This window comes from Peromyscus californicus, unplaced genomic scaffold (genome assembly GCF_007827085.1).
Source record: "Peromyscus californicus insignis strain IS unplaced genomic scaffold, ASM782708v3 Scaffold_10__1_contigs__length_136768540, whole genome shotgun sequence".
NCBI classification, from domain to species: Eukaryota; Metazoa; Chordata; class Mammalia; order Rodentia; family Cricetidae; genus Peromyscus; species Peromyscus californicus.
The window spans coordinates 116,508,926-116,531,920 of NW_026294391.1; the positions used below are offsets into that span (position 1 = coordinate 116,508,926).

Sequence of the window (22,995 nt, forward strand, 5' to 3'; positions counted from 1 at the left end):
GGGCAAATACGTTGCCATTTAGGTAAGAAAAAAGGGGAAGTACATAGCTGTGTATCTGCTAATATTTGCAGAATATGTTTTACAGATAAAATTAACCAGAAATTAAGGAAATTGCTTTCCTAAAGGGAGTAGATGCTAATGGAATTCAAGGAATAATTCTGTTTGGTTTTGCATATTTTGTTTTATGATTACATTAATATTTACACATAAAATAAAATTGAATATAAAAATTTAATCCCACATAAACATTTATTTATTGTATCACACTAAAAATACAACTATGCACCAAAATAAAAATTAACATAATAACTTGTTGCACAGTGCTTTCATTGTGAATATTCAGTGACATACAGACTAAAAAGAAGCCAATTGGGTTGGGCAGTGGTGGTGTATGCCTTTAATCTTTGTATTCAGGAGCCAGAGGCAGGCAGATCTCTGAGTTTGAGGCCAGCCTGGTCTACAGAGTGAGATCCAGGACAGCCAAGGGGTATACAGAGAAACCCTGTCTCGAAAAACCAGAAACAAAACAACAACAAAAACCCTAATCATCATGTTGCGAAAGTATAGTCCCAGGATAAGACACAAGGAGCCTTTGAGGCCCAGTGTTTGAAGCTGTTATGGATGACATAGCTAAATCCCATGTCTTTGTTTTCTTGTTGTTTTGTTTGTTTGTTTTTAATGGATATCACTAGATAGCCCAAACTGGCTTCAAACTCACAATCCTCCAGACTTAGCCTCCTGATCATGAAGGCTGAAGTTACAGGCATGTGCTACCACATCCAATTTTGTTTTTGAAGATCCCTATCTTCTAAAAGGAAAAAAATGACCTAAAACCATTGACCATTTCTTACTGGCTTATCTCTGGTGTTTCTGGAGAAGTACCAAAGCTGTCAGGTCTTTATACCATGCCTTACCCAGTGACTGCATATGAGTGGTTCCAAGAAGGGCATGCACTTAGGTGAAGGGGTTTTGCAGCTGAGGCCGACCCAAAAGGAAATGACCATATTTTCCACAGGTAGGAAATAAGTCCTTTCTTGATGGTCGATCCAGATGGCACCTCTCTACATGTGTACCATGCTTCGTCACAATAAAAAAGAACTAGATTTCTCTGGAATACTGGATCCAAGGAAAGAAGAAAGTTAAGGGGCTGGAGACATGGGTCAGTGGTTAAGAGTACACACCTTTAATAACAACACCTGGGAGGCAGAGACAGGTGGATTTCTGAGTTCGAGACCAGCCTGGTTTACAGAATGAGTTCCAGGACAGCCAGGGCTACACAGAGAAACCCTGTCTCAAAAAATAAATGGATAGATAGATAGATAGATAGATAGATAGATAGATAGATAGATAATAGATAGACAGATAGAAAGACAGATAGACAGACAGACAGACAGGCAGGCAGACAAGTGCCAAAACATTAGTTGTTCTTTTTTTTTTTCTTTTTTTTGGTTTTTCGAGACAGGGTTTCTCTGTGTAGCTTTGTGCCTTTCCTGGAACTCACTTTGGAGACCAGGCTGGCCTCGAACTCACAGAGATCCACCTGGCTCTGCCTCCCGAGTGCTGGGATTAAAGGCGTGTGCCACCACTGCCCAGCTACATTAGTTGTTCTTTATTGAAGAATCTCCACTAATAAATGTGGGAGTAATTGCAGGAATTTTTGTATAGGCACCATAGTAATCACTGAGTCCCACAAGGCGTCTGTCTCTCTCCACCCATGTTTTTATTAGTCGCCACTATTTTAGCTGAGATATATTCCACCTACTGTAAAAATGTATAGTGCATAGAAGTTAGTATAGGGACAACGTGGTGCAGACAGCACCGTCGTCAAATCCCAGGACATTTTCATTTCTCTAAAAGGAGTTCTGTGGCTACTCATTCTTCCAGTCATTCTCCATACTCCATCTTCTCCCAGGATCTTGGCAACCACTCATCTATTTCTGTCTCCAAGGGTTTGCCTATTTGTGATATTTCTTATAAATCAGTTCAGTAACATACTTGAGATCTTTTGGTTTATTTTTAGTACTTTGAGACAGAGCCTCACTATGTAGCCCATCTGAGACTAGCCTCAAAGTGAAGATCCTCACGTTCCAGTCTCCTGTATAATGAAACAACAAGCGGGTTTTTTTGTTTGTTTGTTTGTTTGTTTGTTTGTCTTTTGGTTATTTTGAGACAGGGTTTCTCTGTGTAGTTTTGGTGCCTGTCCTGGATCTTGCTCTGTAGACCAGGCTGGCCTCGAACTCACAGAGATCCACCTGGCTTTTCTTCCCGAGTGCTGGGATTAAAGGCATGCTTCACAACTGCCTGGCTTCTTTTATGGTTTTCTATGAATTTTGTTGTTTCAGCTCTTAGATTTGTTATATCCTTAGTCCCATTTGTGGTTTTTTTTTTGTTATTGTGGTTACCTCGTTTTGTTTTAATTTTTATGCATATGGGTGATTTGCCTTCATGTATGACTGTGCACCACATGTGAGCCTGGTGGTATCCATAGAGGCCAGAATAGGGGGTTGCATTCCTTGGGAATGGAGTTACAGATGGTTGTGAGCTGTCACGTGAGTGCTGAGAATTGAACCTGGGTCCTTTGCAAGAGCTGTTGGTGGTCTATGCTCTTAACTGCTGAAGCATCTCTCCAGCCCCTTGATCTTTTTTGAATGAATTTCTGTGCTTGCTAAGAAAGGGGCCCAGTTTCATTTTTATGTGTGTGTGTGGATGGATATATATATATATATATATATATATATATATATATATATATATCCATCCAATTATCCTACTACAACTATTGAATTGCATTATCATTCTCTCTCTCTTAAAGATTTATATTAGGGGATGAAGAAAAGGATATAAAGTTAATTGTTTTTCTAGTTCTAATTCTGTCATAGACATTGTTTCTGGTTGTGAATATGTACATAAAAGTATATTCAAAAGTGAAAGTATAAAAGCCAATGTGAAGCTCCACAGCTTCCATTTTAATGGCTATTCTAACTGTATAGAAGTTCATTGAGTTGGGCCTGCTTAATTTTGGTGTGTAATTTTTTTATTTGCAACATTTTATAATAAAATTTAAAATAAATTTAAAAGAAAAATAATATAAAACTATCCCAAACATATTTATGCATTTTTAAATTATATATATATGGGTGTTTGTCTGCCTGTATTATACTACATGCGTGCCTTGTGCCTGCAGAAGCCAGAGGAGGGCTTTGGATTCTCTGGACCTGGAGTTAGGGATGGTTGTGAGCTGTCATGTGGGTGCGGGGAATTGAACCTGGGTCCGCTACAGAGTAACCAGTGCTCTTAACCTCTGAACAGTCTCTCCAGCTCTGCTTCCACCCTACCCTGTCTTGGCATGCTTGTTAAAAGCAATTCACCAGTGTAAGGGTTGCTCTGATAACTCCACTTTAATTCACATATGGATTTATACTTATTCACATGCCAACAGCACATAGTTTTGATTACCACAGCATTACATTTACTTTTTCAATTAAGCAGTATAATTCCACCAGCTCTGTTCTTTCTTTCCAAGGTTACTTTGACTGTTCTGGGTCAACTGAAGAATCATGTACTAGTTTCTGAAGTAAAAAAAAAGTTGTGATTTTGATAGGAATTGTGTTGACTTACTCATAAATTTGGGAAGTACTGTCATCTTCATAGTACTGTGTCTTCTAATCCATGAACATGGTTTTTCCTGATTTATCTAGATCTTCTTTAATTTCTTTGAACAATTTGCGAGTACAAATTTTATGCTATTGTCAAATTTCTTCCTAAGTACTTTATTCTATTATCAATGAAATTATTTTAATTTCATTACTGAATTGCTGGTATAGTGCAGAATTACAAATGATTTTTTCATATTTATCTTGTATCCTACAACCTGTCAAATTCTTTTATTCCTGGGATAAATCTTACTTGGACATGGTATATAATATTTTAGGTGTTTAATTATGGGTTACTAGATTTGGTTTGATGTGTTTTGCTGAGATTTTTATACTTGTATGCATAAGAGATGTTGTATACTTTCTTTTCTTTTTAACTGTCCTTAGCTTTTAGACTGTTTGACTTTGGTATTCAGGGTATCAGGAAAAGTTAAGAAGGTTTTTGTTTTAGTTAGGGTTTCTATTGATGTGAAGAGACACCATGACCATGGCAACTCTTATGAAGGAGAACATGTAATTGGGGCTGGCTTACAGTTTCAGAGGTTTAGTCCATTATCATCATGGCGGGAAGCATGGCAGTGTGCAGGCAGACATGGTGCTGGAGAAGGAGCTGAGAGTTCTACATCTTGATCCGCAGGCAACAGGAAGTGAACTGTGTACCACAGTGAGTATAGCTTGAGCAAAGGAAACCTCAAAGCCCACCCCCACAGTGACACATTTTTGCCTACAAGGCCACACCTACTCCAACACAGTTACACCTCCTAATAGTGCCACTCTCTTTGGGGGCCATTTTGTTTCAAACCACCACAGGTTTCTTCTTTCACTTTTGGAAGAGTTTGTCTAGAATTGGTGTTAATTCTTTGTGGGAAATTTCCAAATTACTAATTCAGTCTCATCGTTTATTTGTTGACACTTTATTTTTATTTGTTGTAGCTCTGCTCAGATTTCTTAACTCTCCTTGGGTTATATTTAGTGATGTGTGTCTTTCCAGAAAATGTTCCTATAGTGGGTGGCTGTTTGAGCCATGCCCTGAAGCACTGCTCCTAGTGACATAGCAGGTAGCTATTACACCTGCCTATGACCTTGAGGTGCATGCCCCTGGGGTGTGGCTGCTGGGGGATCCCTAAGACCTGGGATGCACATACACTCTCTCTCTTCACTATCTTGTGATATGGGATGCTGGAATGGACCAGGGCAGAGCTTGCCATAGAACTGTGTTGGACCGTGCCTCACCCTTCTAGAATCCTACGACAAATTCCTTTATTCTGTCTTGTGAGTTAACCCCTAGATAAATTGCTTTGATCATTAAGCAGGCTCTGTGGATTGCTAGCGATATAATCCCATTATGTTCCATTTCATCTAAGTTATCTAATGTGTTGGCATACATTTGTTCATAGTGTTCATGTGTAATTCTTTTTCACTTCTTTTAACTCTTTTCTTTTAACTGCCTTTCTTTTAACTCTTATTCAACACTTAGTGCGCGCGTGCGTGCGTGCGTGCGTGTGTGTGTGTGTGTGTGTGTGTGTGTGTGTGTGTGTGTGTGGTTTTTCAAGACAGGGTCTCTCTGTATAGCCCTGGCTGTCCTGGATCTCATTCTGTAGACCAGGCTGGCCTCGAACTCACAGACATCTGCCTGCCTCTGTCTCCTGAGTGCTGGGATTAAAGTGTGCACTACCACTGCCTGGCTAGTATCAATTTTTAAAATGTCTTTTGATAAATTCCAGTTCTGCTTCATACTGGCATGTTCTGAAATTCCTCTCTGTACTGAAACCAAAAAGCCAGGTTACCTCAATAGAGGTCCCTAAAATATAAAGGGATGCCTTAGGCTGCTGTGCATGGCAGTGTAGGGCTGTGTCTTCTCCCTGCTGACAGTACCCCTAATGTGCATGGTGGCATAACATCATAGGGAAAAATCACCTGAGAGTACTGGTGGACTCTGGAAAGCAAAGGTGGTAGTGGTCCCAATATCAAATATTTATCTGTGATAGTTAATTCGTTTCCTAAAAGAGGGACTAGGGTTGAAATAAACTGTTAGTAGCTACAAATTCTGGTTGTTGGGATTATGAGTGCCTGTTCAATTATTCTTTCTACTATTTATGTCGGGGGGTTGTTTGATTGTTTTTTTGTTTTTTAGACAGGGTCTCACTCTGTGGCCTTGGTTGGCTTAGAACTTGCTAGGTAGACTGGGCTGGCCTCAAATGCATAGAGACCTGCCTATGTCTGTCTACAGAATGCTGGGATTAAAGGTGTATACCACTGGCTTATTTTTAATTTTTGAAAAGGTACTATCTAGTATTAATAACTTTGTACCAATGTCTGACATATAATTATTTGAACATATATGTCTATGTAAACATGATTTTTATTTGTCTGAAGGTTTTTTTTTTTTTTGGTTTTTCGAGACAGGGTTTCTCTGTGTAGCTTTGCGCCTTTCCTGAAGGTTTTAAAATATGTGGGGAAACGTTCAGATTGTATTTCAAACTCATTTTTGTTGATTTTTTTAATGTGTTATCTTATCCAAATCACATACCTTTTTTTTTTTAAAAAAAAGCATGCTGTTTACTCTGCACCAGTCAAATAAGACGAAAGATAACAGCACTTGTGTAAAAGCAGGAGTATGAAAATGGCAAGTTGGGGAGGGACTGTCACATTTTCCACTCACCTATATGTCTAACGTTGTTCTAGGGAGCTTTACACATGATCCATAATGCCATCACCAGATAATCTTGTGACATAAGTACCCTCAGTTGCACATGTGGAAATTGGAATAAATGAAAATCACACTGGTGTCCACAGAGGATTGCCAGGACTCCACAGGTCCATTCACTAGTGAGAAACAAGGAGACAGGCACTGTCCTTCCTACCACTGAAAACACTGACTCAGGCAGCTGGAGTTCCTTTTCTGCCTCCTCTCTCTCCACAGACCTTCTCTTACTCTAAAAAAGAAGCAAACCTTCTTCCCCAGGCACTCTGACTTTGGTGCGTTTCCCAGGGGATAGAGACTTCCCAGGGACAAAGAGGCAAATTAAAGGTGTTGATGTTCAAAGCCGAATCCTGGAATCCTCGTCACTGCATATCTGAGGCTTTCGCATCCCTGAGGGTTTCAAATTCTTTGCTTTCAACAAAGTTGTTGAAGGATCTAATAGAATGGTGAGCTAATACATCGGTAAAATGATTTTTGGTGGTATATTGTCATAATATATAACTAAAAAAAAAAACAGGGCTGGAGAGATGGCTCAGCAGTTAAGAGCACTGACTGCTCTTCCAGAGGACCTGGGTTCAATTCCCAGTCCCCATGTGGCAGCTCACAACTGTCTGTAGCTCCAGTTTTAGGGAATCAGACACCCTCACCCAGACATACATACATTAAGACAAGACACCAATAAAATAAACATAAAATAAAAATAAATAAACAAATAAAAAAATCTAAAAACAACAAAAAACCAAACCAAAACAAAAAGAAACAACAGATTGTGTGACAAATGCTGTGAGAAAAATTCTTCATCCCTTCTATTTAGTTATGTGAACAAAACTTAGCATTTACATTTTCTAAAGTTAGTAAAGAAAAAAATAAAAACTGATATTTGTCTTATCTAATAATAAACAATATTTATCCACAAATATATGAACTAGATAAAAAATACTTCTTCAGTCTCTAGGGAGTTTATCTCCAAAATTTTTGTAATAGCATATTTGAACTATTTTTATTTTTTTTTAATTTGGCTTTTTGAGACAGGGTTTCTCTGTGCAACAGTCGTAGCTGTCCTGGAATTCACTTTGTAGACCAGTCTAGCCTCAAACTCACAGAGATCCTCCTGCCTCTACTTCCTGAGTGCTGGGATTAAAGGCGTGTGCCACTACCGCCCAGCTTGAACTATTTTTAAAAATTTATAAAGTTTTTGAACTGAAGATACCTAGCAGGAGAGACCCCATGAATAAGAAGGTGGTTTCCCAGGGCAAGGCTCCCCATTGCACTTTGGGTGAGCGGATTGCTGTGATTTCTCCTAATATGGGCAACTTGACTAAATCATTTATGACAGTGGGAGACTGTGTTCATGCTCTCCCCTACTAAAAAAAGGTCTATGTCAGATGATCAAATCCAGACTCATATGCATAAAATGTGTTACATTAGGACAAACCTCTGTTGCAGAAGGGAATGGAGATATGACTTTGAGGAAATGCAGAGAACAACATAAAACGTTCAACTGTTAAAGAAGTTAATGGCCTATCTTTAAGTGCCTGCTATGAGCTGTAGTATTTAGATTTGACTAGATAGATACAATAAGTGATGTAGTCATTTTACCATAGAATGTAAATATTTACAATAGATCAAAAATAAATTCTTGTTTGTTGCTATTTGAAAATGGAATGAAAGGTTTCTATATATCAATTTATAATATATAGGGAAAGATATACAGGTTGCTGGATTTATTGTAGGAAGCATGCCAGCAGAAATGTTTGAAGATGTATAAGTTTATAAATATCCCTGGACCACATAACCAACAGGAGGCCATACTCACAGCTGAGCCCATGTCTACAATAGTTTTTCTACTATACTTGAAGGAGACATAAATCTATGATGTTAATTTTGATTATTAATTCTATTCAGTTTAGAAATAAATTATTTGGTTGTTCAGTATTAGCAAGACCTTGTTCTTGGTGCCAAGAAGTGTACAGAGAGGAGTAAAATGTGTTACTTACTTTTTAGGAGCTGGAACCTTATAGGGGAGATAAACTATCTTTACAATCTTAACGTAAAATTCATGTAATAAGGGCAAGAGGTCTTGATGAAAACTTCTGTGGGAAAAGGGAGAGATTGTTTTGGACTGTGTCATCATGGAAGAGTTTCATCAGGATAGAATTTGGACTGTTGAAGAAAAGGGAGATGGTAATGAGAATTTATTTGTCCACACACCTACCCATTCATTCATCAAGGAAACATTAGCTAAAAACAGATTAATACAGTGTAATTAAATGGGTCTTTAAACATACTATGTTTGGAAGAAATAAACTGCATAAAAAACATTTGTGAGACATCTAGGGAATTCTGAAACCTTGCTATTTGTTGACAGTAAGGATTTTTAGTTAATTCTTCTTAGTGTGATGATATTGTGCTTTTGTTAAAAATGAAGAAAGTCTATCTTTTAACAATGTATACTGGGGTATTTTTTATGGAATAGATACTTTACATTTCATTTTTAAAAGTTCAGAGTGTGTGGTCTGGAGGGAATGAGTGGAGGGAGTCTAAGTAAAATAAAATGAATAATATGTAGGTAACTGTTAAAGAAAATGTTTGATGCATGCAAGTTTATTGTACTATTTTCTCTATTTTGCCTCCAAAAATATCTTTAAAAGAACTTCCAGGTTCCAAGAAATTAGAGGGAGATAGAAGCGGGAAAGACATGTTACACTTCCCACCATTTTGTGGTGGAAATACCTAGTATGTCACTGTTGTCTGCTCTGCTAATGGTATGATCGATGGATGCTGTCTGAGATGCTCAGGGGCAGCTTGAAAGAGGGAGTGAGTGAGGCTTTACTATTTCAGGAGAATTTATCAGACTTTGTAATTTATTGGGTATGAGATCAAAAGTGATGGGAATTTTGATTTTGAATGCTGGGGGTGACATGTCCACAATGGAGACAGGAAATATAGGAGGAGAAATGGGTTGGGATGAGGATTGGAACAGAGTTCTACTCTGGACCTCCAGAGACTGAGCTACTCCAGAAATGTAGAGATGATAAGGCATTCACGGAAACAGTTCTAGGCAGACTGAACTTCAATGATAAAGATAGGGGGAGGGAAATGCACATACTACATTTCACGGTCCTGCTAGTCTTCAAGTTGATGCAGCATAGGCTCTGAGTGGAAAGTATGGTTGGCTGGAGAGGTAGATGCACTCATTGAGGTCATGTTGGTCCCCATCATTGCCATGGGGCTTGATGAACCTGAAATGGACCAAGTGTTTTAAGTCTTAAGCTCTCTTGTGGAAGGGGATCTTGATGCTCAGGAATGACACTTTCAGAAAACAAATCACTTACCTGAAATAAATAGCCAATTAGGATTGGTAAAAGGTGATTAGCATTCTTCTTTTGTTGTTTTGGAATTACAGTTTATTGGTTTGGATTGTGGGCTCTAGAGCCTCCATATTTTATTTTTAAATCCCGACTCCAAAGTTATTTAGCCTCACTCTTCTCCTCTGTAAGGTAGAAATCATAGTATCTAATATGAGAATAAATCAGATGGTGACTAAAACTACTCCTGATAACCTAAAATTGTCAGTCCTTATGATTCTCTTTTCTCTCTCTCTTCTTCATGGTGCAGGCCTCATGCTAGGCAGATACTCTACCACTGAGCTCTTTTCTTATCCCTCTCTCTATCAGTACTTTTGAAGAGAAGGCAAAGGACTTGATTGCTTTGTGTATTAAATGCTCCATATTTCCTTCCAAGGGGCTTTAAGTTCTACTGAAATTGACTACTGCTTTCCTTATGTCTATTACATTACTCAAAAAAAAAAATAAGTATGCTCAGGTCTGAGATTATGCTATCTGAATCTAACCTGTTATTTATCTTCACACTAGAACATTACAAAACTGTTTTAACACAAACACTCCACTTGGACAAATCCTTTCCTTCTATCTTGCTTATTCAGCAACCCTACCATAGTTCTTTACATGTTTTAAGTGAAACAATGTGTTTCTGAGATCTCCAGAAGTTGAATTCCAATGAAAGAAGATGAAGTGTCAAGAAGGCGAGGTTGGCTTTGGGTGCAGATTTAACTGGGGTGGTGTGAGAGGTGGGGCCAGGGACCTTAGAGCTCCAGGGAGCTTGATGAATGTCTACACCAGGGAGGAGAGTAGGGAAGAAAGGAGCAGGAAGGAAGGTGTGGAGCTGAGAGTGCTCAGGGTTGAAGGAGGGCAGTAAAGGAAGGGTAATTAATACCAATGGAGCAATGGAAGGTTCCCTAAGAAAGGGTTTGTCGGATCTCTGTGAGGTTGAGGCCAGCCTGGTATACAAAGTGAGTTCCAGGACAGCCAGGGCTGTTACACAGAAAAACCCTGTCTCGAAAGAGAGAGAGAGAGAGAGAGAGAGAGAGAGAGAGAGAGAGAGAGAGAGAGAGAGAGAGAGAGAGAGAGAAGTCTGTAACTTCTTGTCAGAAGATATATTCTAAAGATAGACACTTGTGCCCCTCCCTTTGGCTAGTAGAATAGTGAAATAATCACAATCTTCCCAGGAATCTCATGCTGGGTGAAGGAAAAGGTTGAAGGAGGAAGCTGCTTTCCGAGAAGAGATTTCACAGTTTTGACAACTTATGGTCAGATCACCTTGCGCGCTGTATTAGAGCCCTAGTGATGAGTCAATGATAGGCCAGATCACACACAACCAGCACTGCTTAGCTACACATACTTTCTGCTCTCTAGTCAATCCTAATCGTCAGGTTAGATGGACTTGAGGGTCACTAGACCTCTTTATTTGTTCCTCTCCTCAGTGTGGCCACGTAGAGTAAATCTCCTTTCTCTGCTCTTCACTATTACTTGTGTCTTTAATTGGCATAAACAGAGACAGGTGGTAGATCCGATCTTGTTAGGACTGCCAGAGCCCAGGCTTTGATCCTAAAATCTCTAGTAACAGGCTCTCTGTCCAGAGCCATCCAGAGCTTTCCATTGTCAGTGCTCTTGGTTATTTCTTTCTGGTTGAGCCCAGGGCTGGTATGCGGGGAGCTGCTTGAAGTGTTAATTGTTCAGTGCTTTCCCATGATGGCCTGGGGCAGATCAGCTTCTTTTCCTAAGCAATGTGTAGCAAGACTTATCTTGCTAATCCAGAAATACCAAACCTGAGTGATTCCAGGGCTCAGGGTAAGAAAAGAGAACTAGGATCTGGGAAGCAAGGGAGAGAAAGGCATTTTGCAAATAGCTATTGGCTCCCTGGTAAAAGAGGCCACCACCTGGTTTGTGAAGCATGGAGAAAACAGCAATGTTTAGACTGCTTAGCTTAAATACACAGCTGCCCCACCTCTCAGCAACATCTGCTTCTGCATAAAGGACCTATTCTCTCTTTCAATCCTGCCTTCAATTTGTGTCAAGACTTTGGACTCCTTTAATGAACCTTTCTCCTGCCTCACCAGCTATTCCCTACTGACTATCTCCACCTTTCAAATTCACAGCAGAAAATGGAAGTTTTCCTCGACCCTATTCATCCCCCTTGGTCCTTTCCCTTTCTGTTCCTCTTTACAAGAAGAAATATCAAAGCAGATTTCTCTAGTTCACCTGCAATTCTCTCAATCCTCTTCTATCAAGTCCTTCTACTTCTGTCCACCGGCATGGTCGGATTCTCCTGGATTTTTGCCTCTGCTCCTTCTGTCTGGAAAGTTTTCCTTGGTTCTTTATATGGTACTGCTTTTATACCGTCCAGGGCTTAAATTAAATGCCACCTTCTTACCCACATTATTTGCAACCCCATCTTAACCTGCCGTTTATCCAAGTGTGATTACTTTCTCGCTTACTTATATTCTCTCTTGCTCCACTAGTAAGGGAGAGTGTGTGCACAACTGTGCTTGTATCTACAGCATTTGACACAGTACTTGGCACATGGTGAGGCTCACTGAACTGGAGGAGTGAAAGAAGGAGTCACTATGTGACGCTCTGTCCTAAGTGTTTTAGGAGTGATGGAAACCCCTCTGGATAAAGGCTCTTTTCCTTCTGTTCCGCATGTTAGTAAGGGGGAGAGGTCGTCGGTGGGTCTCTCAGCATGAGAACCAAGAGATCTGCAATCGCCGGCTGTAATGGGGTGTGCAGGTCAGCGAGGCCCCTGGAGAGGCGAGAGGCCACCTTGGCTGCCTCTCTTTGTTGCTCCCACCTCCCAGGCTCTGGCCGCGGCTGCCTGCAGTGACTCGTGACTCCCCGGCAGCTCGGGAAGGCCTACGTCCGCTAGGGAGGGGGCGGCGAGCGCCCCCAGCCCGCCCTCCGCGTGCCCTTCCCAAGCTAGCGGGTGCTCCGGGAAGCCGCGCCACCGCGGGCTCGCGGCCACCTCCCGCGCGCACCCGCGCACGCCTTGCAGGCAGTCGGGCCTCTCCCGAGGCGGGGCCCACGCAGCCGCGCCCCCCTTCCCGCGCTTGCCTGACCCGCTCCCGCGCGCGCGCGCGCGCCGCTTCCCCGCACCGCAGCCCCCGAGAGAGCCACGGGCAGAGCCCAGGCGGACGCGCGCTCCGCCCTGCCCCACCCCGCCCCGAGTGGGCCGCGCCCGCCCCCGCCCCCGCGCGTGCTCCCTCCCTCCCTCCCTCCCTCCCTCCCTCCCTCCCACTCCCGTGCGCCCCTCCCCGCGCGCCCTACATCCAGCGCCTGGCCGAGGGGGCTCAGTCCGCAGTCGCCGCTGTCGCCGCCGCGCTTTGGCCTCGGAGCTGGCAGCGGCCACTGGTGCCGCCTAGACAGCTGCGCGGGTGAGCATCCCCAGACAGTAAGCCCGCTTTCCCTCCGGGTGTGCGGGTGCACCTCCCGCGTCCCCGGGGAGCCGCAGCTCAGTGCTCGGCGGCCGCCGCTCGGGCTTGCGCCGACCTGCAGGGCTTGAGTACCTGCGGCCTCCGGCCTCGGCTGGGGGCCTCGCCCACGCGGGGGGCTGCGGAACCCAGAGCTCCATGGTCCCTTAGGGTGCGTGTCTCGGCCTCTTCCCCGGGGGGTTTCGCTCCCCTGGGGGGTCGGGATTCAGAGTGGGTGGCTCTGGGTCTTTCCTCTGCAAGGATGGAGGGTTGTAGTAAAAAGAGGGGGCTTTTGGTTTTCTCACCCAGGATGGCGGGCAGTGGGGGGTGGGGCGAAGTGGGAATACCTTTGAATTTTTTTTCCTTTTCTTTTTAAAGGATAGCTTGCAGCAGTTGAGAGTAGCAGGCAATGATGATGATGATGACGACGACGATAGCGATGTGGGGGGTGGGGGGTGGGGGTGCCTCGTTGGTTTTCCATTAAGGATGGCGCCTGTTGGGCTGGAGAGGAAGGTGGAACCTGCCTTGGCTCCTTCCATAGAGGTGTTGAGGGAGCTGCGTGGTGGTTTTCCCTTTGGGGATGCTGGGGGGTGGAAGGAGGGGAGTGCAAGGAGAATGGTGAGGGAGGGAGAGGGCTGGTTGCGTGGTTCTGCTCTCCAAGGGGAATGGCAGGGACGTGGGGAATGGGGGTGGGGAGAGGGGACTGGATTTCAGCTCTAGCATGGAAGGAAGCAAGGGGAAGGTTCTAGCACTTGGGTTGAGTCTTGGTTGAGCCTTAGCAAGGTGGGTTAGGAAAACTGCTTGCTGGGTGTGACCTTTCTATTTCAAAAAGCTTGAAATTCCCACTACATGCTGTCCTGGGCTCTGGGAAAGAGGTTTCTGCTTCCAAAGTTCCCATTGCTTAGCACAACTGGGTAGAGGTTTGAATCAGAAAGGCTAAAGGAAACACTGAGTATGCTGTATTATTTTCTGCATTTGGGCCTTTTGAGTTTCTCAGGCTCATTCTGATTACAGTGACCCCCACAAGTAGGGTGGCACATTGGGAACAGGAGACAAGAAAGTATGAATGTGATTTCAGATTTGGTTTTTGAATTTCCTGAAGGGCAAGAGTGGGACAAATGTCTTTGCTGGAAACCCTCTGTACTCGTCTTTAAGTTATGCCATTGGGACCAAGCCTCCTTTGATTTGAAGTTGGAATAGATCCAGTTTTCCTAATTGGAGCTATCATTTTGTAATTGCTTGTAATTCTCCATGTTAGCAAATGTATTTTGAGTTTATAAAATACTGGGAATATTTTCGTTATCTTGATTAAGGCTGTTTTAATATAAATGTAATGTTTTAAAATGTAATGAGAATATTTACAGAATAGCACAAGTTTAAATTATGGGTCATGTGGAATTGGGTAAAGCATTCCCATCCTTGCCCATCTCCAGGAACCGGCCACTCCCCATTCCATACACTTGAAAAAAATCAAGGGCTTGGGGTTGGTAGTTTGTCTTTGGAAATTCATGTCCATATTTGCTTAAGAAGAATGTGCATTAAAAAGCTGTGGGCCTTAAATGTGCAACGACTATAATGCTTTTCCACTTTGGTTACATACGGTTCCAATCTAGCCTACCTTCAGTCTTTACAAACATGTATTTAACATTTTTAAGGGCAAATAGAATCTTTATGCAACAGGAAATTTGTTAGATAGGCCATGATTTGTACAAACCACCACACAGAAAGTACGCATTCTAATAATACCATATAGATTCTGTAACCATACATGGCTTTTGAAATTCTAGGCTTCCATTCCAACATTTAATTTTTTGGAGAAGGAAAATATTTATTTTTCTAGCAAGTCTAGATTTGGGGATGAAATCTAGACTTTTTGTGTAACATGCAAATTGGTACAAATTCCTCTTGTGTGAGTTCTTTGGAGATAATTTAATATGCATTAAATGAATGGATCACTTGAATAAGATATCGACTTTGTTTATTGCAAATGTTAAAACTAGAAATGTTTAAGTGGAAATAGCACATGGGTCTACATGATTAACAAAAATGCATTTACTTGTGCTGTTGCGTATACCATTCTAATGTTTAATGTGGTGTGTGTTCTGCACCAAGGCAATAGTGAGAAAGAGCATATTTTCACAATATAATTTAAGCCTTGTGCTTTTTCCTTTGAGAAATAAGAATGCTGAACGTGGTTAAAAAAAATTCTCTTAAAAGGAGCAGTATGTTGGTGGGAAAATGGGCCTTAAGTTTCTCTCTAAACAAAAGGAGCAAAGGGGGTCTTTCTGTTGGCTTTTTGAGGACCTGTTGTAAAATGGGAGGGAAAAAAGATGAAGAACTTTCAGAAATTAGCAGTCTGACGAAATAGTTGTTCTAAATAATCTTAAAGATTTGGCTAGTTATTGATTGGAAAAGTAACTTGTAAATCAAGCCTTTGTGTAAGAAACTGAGCATCGGGCCTTCAGTTAGGATATTTATTTATTCATTTGTTGTAGTACTGGGATGGAACCCAGGGCCTCACACATGCAGAGCAGGCGCTGTTATCATGGAACAACATCCCTAGCCCAAGTTTAGACATTAAAAACAAATAATTTGTTGAAGGCATGGCAGCTAATCTCCTGAGGCTGTGCCCTGTTTTCCTAATCTCTTCCTCCTGGTTCTCCTCTCCCCCCTCCCCCTCCCTCCCCCTCCCCCTCCCCCTCCCCTCTCCCCCCTCCCTGGTGCCAGCAGCATTGGCTTTTATAACCTTGTGAGAGTTGAACAAATGTGCCTGCTTGCTTGAACTTTAGTTGTTATCTTGCTGGCGGCTTTCCTTAACTTTTGTCTACACTTTTTTGTTAATGTTGTTGTTAACCGAACTACCCAGTTGTTTGGATTTGGGATAAAAGGGAGTATGTTGTAGTTATTTTTCTTAAGAGATTTTTTTTTCTTTCAACTCCTGTTGAACATAGGAAAAAAAAGTTTCTCTCTCTCTCTCTTTCTCTCTCTCTCTCTTTCTCTCTCTCTCCCTCCCTCCCTCTCCCACCCTCTCCCTCCTCCTCCCCCTCCCTCCCTCCCTCCCTCCCTCTGTCTCTGTCTCTGTCTCTCTCTCTCTCTGCCAGCACAGTGCCTAATTAAGCAGAATATATGACCAGATACCAAGTATTTAAGAAATCTCTCCTGCCTTTGTGGTGTGACTATAGAAAAGTAAAGTATAGACGGTTAATCTGTTGTGAATAATTAAGCCATGTCTGGAGTCTTTGAATATCCACATAGTAGCTGTGTATACGTTTAACATTCTTCTGTCCTGCCAATAGTCATTTCTTTCCAGTGTCTTTTGCTTGAGACATAGTTTTCATTTTGGGTAATACAAATAGCTTTGGATTCAACCAATTAATTGTTGAAAATATTTACAAAATTGACATCTTTATTAAACATTTATAGACTTTCCTTTGTTGTATGAAAACTGCATAGTATTCACATGGTATTGGAAAGCCTAAGTAATTTAAGGTGATTTAAAGTGTATGAGAAAATGGTGTAGATTATATGCAAATTACAATGTAATTTTATATGAAAGACTTGGTCATCTATGGATTTTGCTATCTATAGGTTGGTTCTGGAACCACTCACTCATTGATACTGAGAGACTGTGTCTTAGAGTTTATGGATTTTTTCTTTTAATTTTTTTTGTTACTATTTTTGAGCCAAAGTCTCCTGTACTTCAGGGTGACCTTCAACTCTCAATCCTCCTGCCTCTGCTTCCTAATTGCTGGGAATACAGGCATGTACCACTGTGCTCATTTTTCTTTTTTAATTAGTCAATATAATTGTATGTATTATGAGGTACAGTGTGATAAGTTGATACATAGATACAATGTGTTAAGATATTTTCTATAAATCAAATGGAACATATCAGATTAACTGATGTTTAAATTCACCTTTCTTATTTTCTTAGATATCTTCTTACTATGTAGCTGTGGCTCTCTTGGAGCTCACTCTGTAGACCAGGCTGGCCTTGAACACATAGAGATCCACCTGCCTCTGTTTCTGAGTGCTGGGATTAAAGGCGTGTCTAAATTTATCTTCCCATTATTGTGTACCATAGTGAGAAGTGGATGACCAGCCTCCCTTCCTATGATTTAAAATGTTTTCTAATGGCAAATTGAGACCCCCAAATTATTTTTCTGTAGTCAGTTTTGAATTATAGTTTGTCATGGATGATGGAGCCCAGAAGAGTTAATAGTATTTAATAGTAGCTTGATAAACCTTTGATCTTCTGCAGAGTACCATCTGAGATCTTAGAGAACCCTTCTGTTTGTGGAATGTGCTGGACTAGTGGTTTTCATCCCCCGGGAATTCACCACACGGGAGTCAACTGGACAATGCCCAGGATTTTTTTTTTCCAGATGCACTTCCTGGAATCTTGTCACTAGAGGCCAGGGATGTTACTTAAATATCCTAGAACTCATAGGGCAGCAACCCCAGCATAAATGTGTCCAGCTTGAAGTCTCAGTAATGCCAAGGTTGATGTAATTTCCTCTGAAAACACAGGAACACATAATTTCAGAAGAGGAAAGGACAATAGCAGTGTGACCCTCTAGAGTCCTCGGCTGAGTTCATTTGATTAGACTTCAAAGTGGCTAGTTCCTGCCTACCAAACTGAATAATTAGAATAACAGCTTGTGTTTATGGCACTCTGTTCCAGGTACTTGCATACATTACATATTTCTCTTACTTGGAAAATGAGGAGCAAGGTTTGGAGAGGTAAAATAAGTTGCCCAGGGTCTCACTGCTGATTAGCCTCGGAAGTAGAGATGAAAATCTTCTGAAGTTCACGGTCTCCCTTGTGGTGAGCACCATTCAAAAATCTTAACTAACAAAATTTTAAATGCTATACAAGTTCATTGGTACATATAGACACTCTCATTTCCAAGGTTTTTTTTATAATAAAAATAGTATAGTATTGAGAAAATTGAAAATTACTTTATGTCCTAAGTACCATTGAACTTGCTTGAAATTAATTAAAACCAGGAATGATAAATTTGGCCAGGCTTGGAGTAAGTAGCAAGGGAAGAGGAAAAAGGGGAACCAACATTAATTCTTTTGATTGCATTTCAGAAATTATGAGTTGTATTGGCACTCATGATCTGATTTGCTCCTCTTAGTTCAACAGAATCAGGAAGATGTACATTTTATAGATAAGAGTCTGAGACTAGGGGCAGGCATGGTGGTGCACTCCTTAATCCCAGCACTTGGAAGGCAGAGGCAGGTGGATCTCTGAGTTCCAGGCCAGCCTGGTCAAGCCTACATGGAGAAACCCTGTGTTGAAAAAAAACCAAAAACCACAACAACAACAACAACAACAAAGAGTTCAAGACTGCAGCACTGAGAAGTGACAGAGGTGGGATTTGAGTTGCAGTTCCATGGCTACGCCACTGTCCCTGCCATAATGTTGGTGGTAAGTTGGGGTACCTGGTAGAGAGAGAGGAGAATAAGTAGATGTTGGGTAGAAAGTCATCTTAGAGGCAGTGTGTGTTGCCAATGGATTTTACTCTACTGAGGTTGAAACTAAGGGGGAGAGTATCTGCTCTCTCTTCAACTGATGAGAATTGAATTCAATATGGAATTTGTTTTAGAGGTCAACCCCAAAAGACTGCAGTGTTTATTTTGGAGAACTTGATTCCCTGGTTTACCTGAATTAAAAGACAGTGCTTTTTTGATAGCCACACACCTGGGCATTATCTCCATTGGCATCCATCCAGCAACTTGCCTTTCCTTTCATTAGAGCTGCCTTAGAGAACTCACTAATGACAGCATCTTGTCTTCTCTTTTTTTTACAATTTGAACGTTTACACTTTCTATGGAAGTTGTTTTTATAATAAACATCAGATTCATACTTGTGTTTTCCATTTGAGGGTATTTTGTTTTGACAGCTAAATATCTTAACTTTTGATGTATTTTGTTTTAGAGCATAAAATGAGAAGACATTTTTTAAAAGCCCAGTAACAATCATATTTTGTATGGAAAATGTGTGTGTGTGTATGTGTGTGTGTGTGTAGGCAGAAAAGGGTCATCACATTTCACTTCATTAAGTTGGAAAGGAATTTTAACCATGATTCTCCAGGGCCAGGGTGCTGGGAGAAAAGAACTTTTATTTAGATAAAATGCATGTTTTGATTTCCACATAGGACTGTCAGCCATAGATCGTGATTATGATTAAATGTCCTGATTCTGACCACAGCAGCCAGCCAAGTGCTGATCATCCACTGCGTGCAGGCATGCATAGGGATACTGCCCAGTTTTCTCCCCACCTCAGCGACTGTGCTTTCTTTTAGTCTTCGCTGTGTGGGGTGTGGAAACAGGCCTTGTTCATGGGAGGTTAGTGAGCTGCCACTGACCTGCGTTCTCCAGACTCCCCCCACGAATTTCAGATCACAAGAGACCTGGGGAAACTTGTAAGAATGCACAATCCTTTCTGTCAATCAGAGTTTTCAATAAGATTAGTGCTTCTCTGTTGTAGGCAAATAGAGAGAACACAGGAAGGCTTTGAGAAGAAAACGAAAAGCACATATGATCTGCCATCTAGAAGTTAGTGACAGTGTTTTGTGCTGCTTCTAAAAATGCAGTCCAGTTTTCATGGTGGACTCAAGTCTGTTGCAAAGTTGCTAACTTCAGAATACTCTCAGGTTGGGTAAGCCCTCAGACGATTATCTGAGTTACTGCTGCATAGCTAGCCAGTCACGATCATATTGCAGGTGGAGGGGAAAGCCGCTGGGAATTGGAGTTGTCCTCTGGCCTGCTCCCGTCTGCAATGTAAAGAAGGTAAGAATGACGCATGCAAGTTTCTCTTCCTTCCCTTTGACGAGTAGATTTCAGTATCAGAAACTCATTCCTCCCTTCATTTTACAGATGAGGAAACTGAGGCTCAGTTAATAGAAGAGTTCTGACTTGGGTTCTTCCTTTTTTTCTAATTTGAGTTAAGCTTTTTGGTGGCCTGTCCCTCAGCACATCAAGTTTGGGGGCAGATGAGATAGCTTAGTTGGTAATGGGGTGGCTGGGTAAGTTCAAGGGCCTGATCTGAGTCTCCAGTGAAACATGCTTACAATCCCAGCTCCCGGGAGGTGCTTATAGGCTCTGCCCTAGGGAGGAGATCCCAGGGGGGATCCTGAGGACCTCACTGGCCTGCCGGCCAGCCTAGCCTGCCTGGCTAGATCAAAGCATGTCAAGTATGCCAGTAAATGTAAAAATGAAAGGCAACTTTAAGACACTTTGGATGTGGTAGCCCAGGAGACCATAATTAAGGCTTCTCCATGAAAAAAGTTTTTCCTTTATAAAATGAGATACCTGTTCAGATTACGGGAGATTTGAAACTTTTTGTCTGTTTTAGATCCAGGCAGGAAATTAAGTTATTCTTAATTTCATTTAATTTCTAAATTAAGTAGATTCTGGCAGTATAGCCATTAATACATACATGTAGATGATACATATGCACACACTTTATTTTAATCTGACTCTCAATAAGTTCCTGGAAAGAGGGTCCAGTGGTTAAGAACATTTGCTACTCTTGTAGAGGACCTGGGTTTAATTCCAAGGACCTACATGGCGGCTCATAACTGTCTATGACTGCAGTCCCAGGAGATTGGATGCCCTCTTCTGGCCTCCTCGGGCACAGGCACTTATATAGTACACATACATTGAAGTGAAAAAATCATACATAAAATATGAATAAATAAACCTTCTTGGGTCTGGAGAGATGGCTCAGCAGTTAAGAATACTTAGAGTTCTTCTAGTAGATCCGGGTTCAATTCCTGGCACCCACATCAGGCAGGTGGCTCACACCTGCCTCTAACTCCAGCTCCAGGGATCCAACATGCTCCTCTGGCATCTGTGGGCTCCTATAGTCAAATTCATATGCACGCGCGCGCACACACACACACACACACACACACACACACACACAGAATCTGTATTTTTAAGTATTTAGGGTTCCTCCCTTTCCCCCTGGATGAAGACTTTCCTTTCTGAGCTGTGTGGGTCCCCCTCTCTCTGGATGGCCACTGCATGTCGTTACTGTCAGAGCAACTTTTGTCGGCCCGTCTCACTGTGCCCACTTCCCTTTCCTCACAATCATCCCTGTAGCACATTTCCAGCCACTACATCCGCCTTTCTCTTATCCATATTTGCCACCGTTGTAGTTATGCCAGCTCAGCTGGGCTAGGCCAGTTTCTCCACTATAGATGATTTCCGGAGTAGAGGGGAGGTGAGAAGATGTGGTGTTACTCAACACACAAATGTCATTGATAGAACAGACCGAACCAAATATGGATAGATTGCGTGGGCTCTATACATGGCAACTTGTGAATGCAAAGTGATTTTTCTTTATAGCTAGGGTACCAGCACATGGAAAAGGGTGTGTAATGATGCACATGGATACTTTATGCTAAGGGATACGAGTGGAACAAAGGATAAAATTGTCCCTTTGACTAGGGGTGTAGTTTCAAATAGCCTTTGCTCTTGGTCATCACTATGCCTGATAGTGAATATGGTGCATCATCAGCAAGTGACTAGCTCCTTGTAGGGTTCAAAAGTTCAATGACTGTCATCTGAGAATGGATTTTCCCTCCAATTTCAGCTACCAAGACATACTGTCTTTTGAATATGATAGATAAAATGGACACAGAAGGATCACGTAGACTTTAAAAATGTAGTACAACTTTTCAAAGGGAACAATCATAAGTCTTCTTGGTCATGTCTTCACCACTTGTCAAAGCTATGTTTTATTTGAGCACATAAAATGTAGCATATGTATGCTAAGATACAAATGTTCCTGAGACATTCTAATAAAAGGAATTTGTAGTATCCATGAGATTGTATTTTTTATTTATTTATTTTTTTGAGACAAGTTCTCATGAAGTCCAGGCTGGCTTTGGATTCCTCCTGCCTCAACTTCCCAATTGTTAGGAATTTGGCCATAAGGTATTGCACCTGGAGACACATGGTTTTTAATTTATTTTTTCTTAAAAAAAAAAAAAAGATAGCTGATAACTCTGTGTTTGAATAGTTGGAAAATCTTGTGACTCACTTCAGTTTTAGAGTATGGTTAGGGCTGTTGGTTCCTGTTCAGTTTGAAATGTATGGTTTGTTAGGAAGACTTGAAGGGTTGGCTTTTCAGTGAACTATGGCAGGTCTGGTTTCCGGCACCGTCCCTGTTTGTGAAGCCGATTGCTAGCTAGCATCTGCCTGTACTCAGTTATCTGCACTTTCATGTGAATTTCTCTCCAGGCTTGCCAGAAACTAAGGTACCTGGGGCGTGGCAGGGAGAAAGTGGGAGAGGGAGGAAAATAGGGAGAGAGAGATAAATTAGAAAGTTGATGATTTTGAGTGAACAAAATGCATGCTCATCGACAATTTATAAACAAACAACACAACCAAAAGCAGACCCTGTAGAGGAAGAACTGAGAAGGAATTTTCCAGTGTAGCAAATACATCACACTAAGGAAAGAAGCGATGATGGGTGTGTTGGTATACACCTGTAATCCCAGCACTTGAGAGGTGGAGGCAGAAGGGTCATGGGTTTGAGGGCAGCTTAGGGTACACAGCAAGACCCAGTCTCAAAAAACCCCAAATCGCCGGGTGGTGGTGGCGCACGCCTTTAATCCCAGCACTCGGGAGGCAGAGCCAGGCGGATCTCTGTGAGTTCGAGGCCAGCCTGGGCTACCAAGTGAGTTCCAGGAAAGGCGCAAAGCTACACAGAGAAACCCTGTCTCGAAAAACCAAAAAAAAAAAAAAAAAAAAAAAACCCAAATCTAGAAAAGAAGAGAAGAAATGAAGCCCCCACATGCAAACAAGGTGCTGCAAGTTTGTGCCTTTTTACGGCCTACTTGATCAAATGA

The 22,995-nt window shown here is 41.8% G+C and overlaps 1 protein-coding gene across 6 annotated transcripts in view; it reads left to right on the forward strand.

The window, feature by feature from the left end:
- The first annotated feature begins 12,939 nt into the window (after nt 1-12,939).
- Fhl1 (four and a half LIM domains 1) overlaps nt 12,940-22,995 on the forward strand; it is a 60,594-nt gene continuing 50,538 nt past the window's right edge. The window contains exon 1 of one of the 6 annotated variants that reach the window (XM_052739808.1): nt 12,940-13,087. The gene's annotated coding sequence lies outside the window, so the exon portion shown is untranslated. Of the gene's footprint in view, nt 13,088-13,154; nt 13,296-13,633; nt 13,667-22,995 lie in introns of those variants that run through there. The other 5 variants (XM_052739801.1, XM_052739769.1, XM_052739793.1 and 2 more) reach the window with 5 other exon arrangements.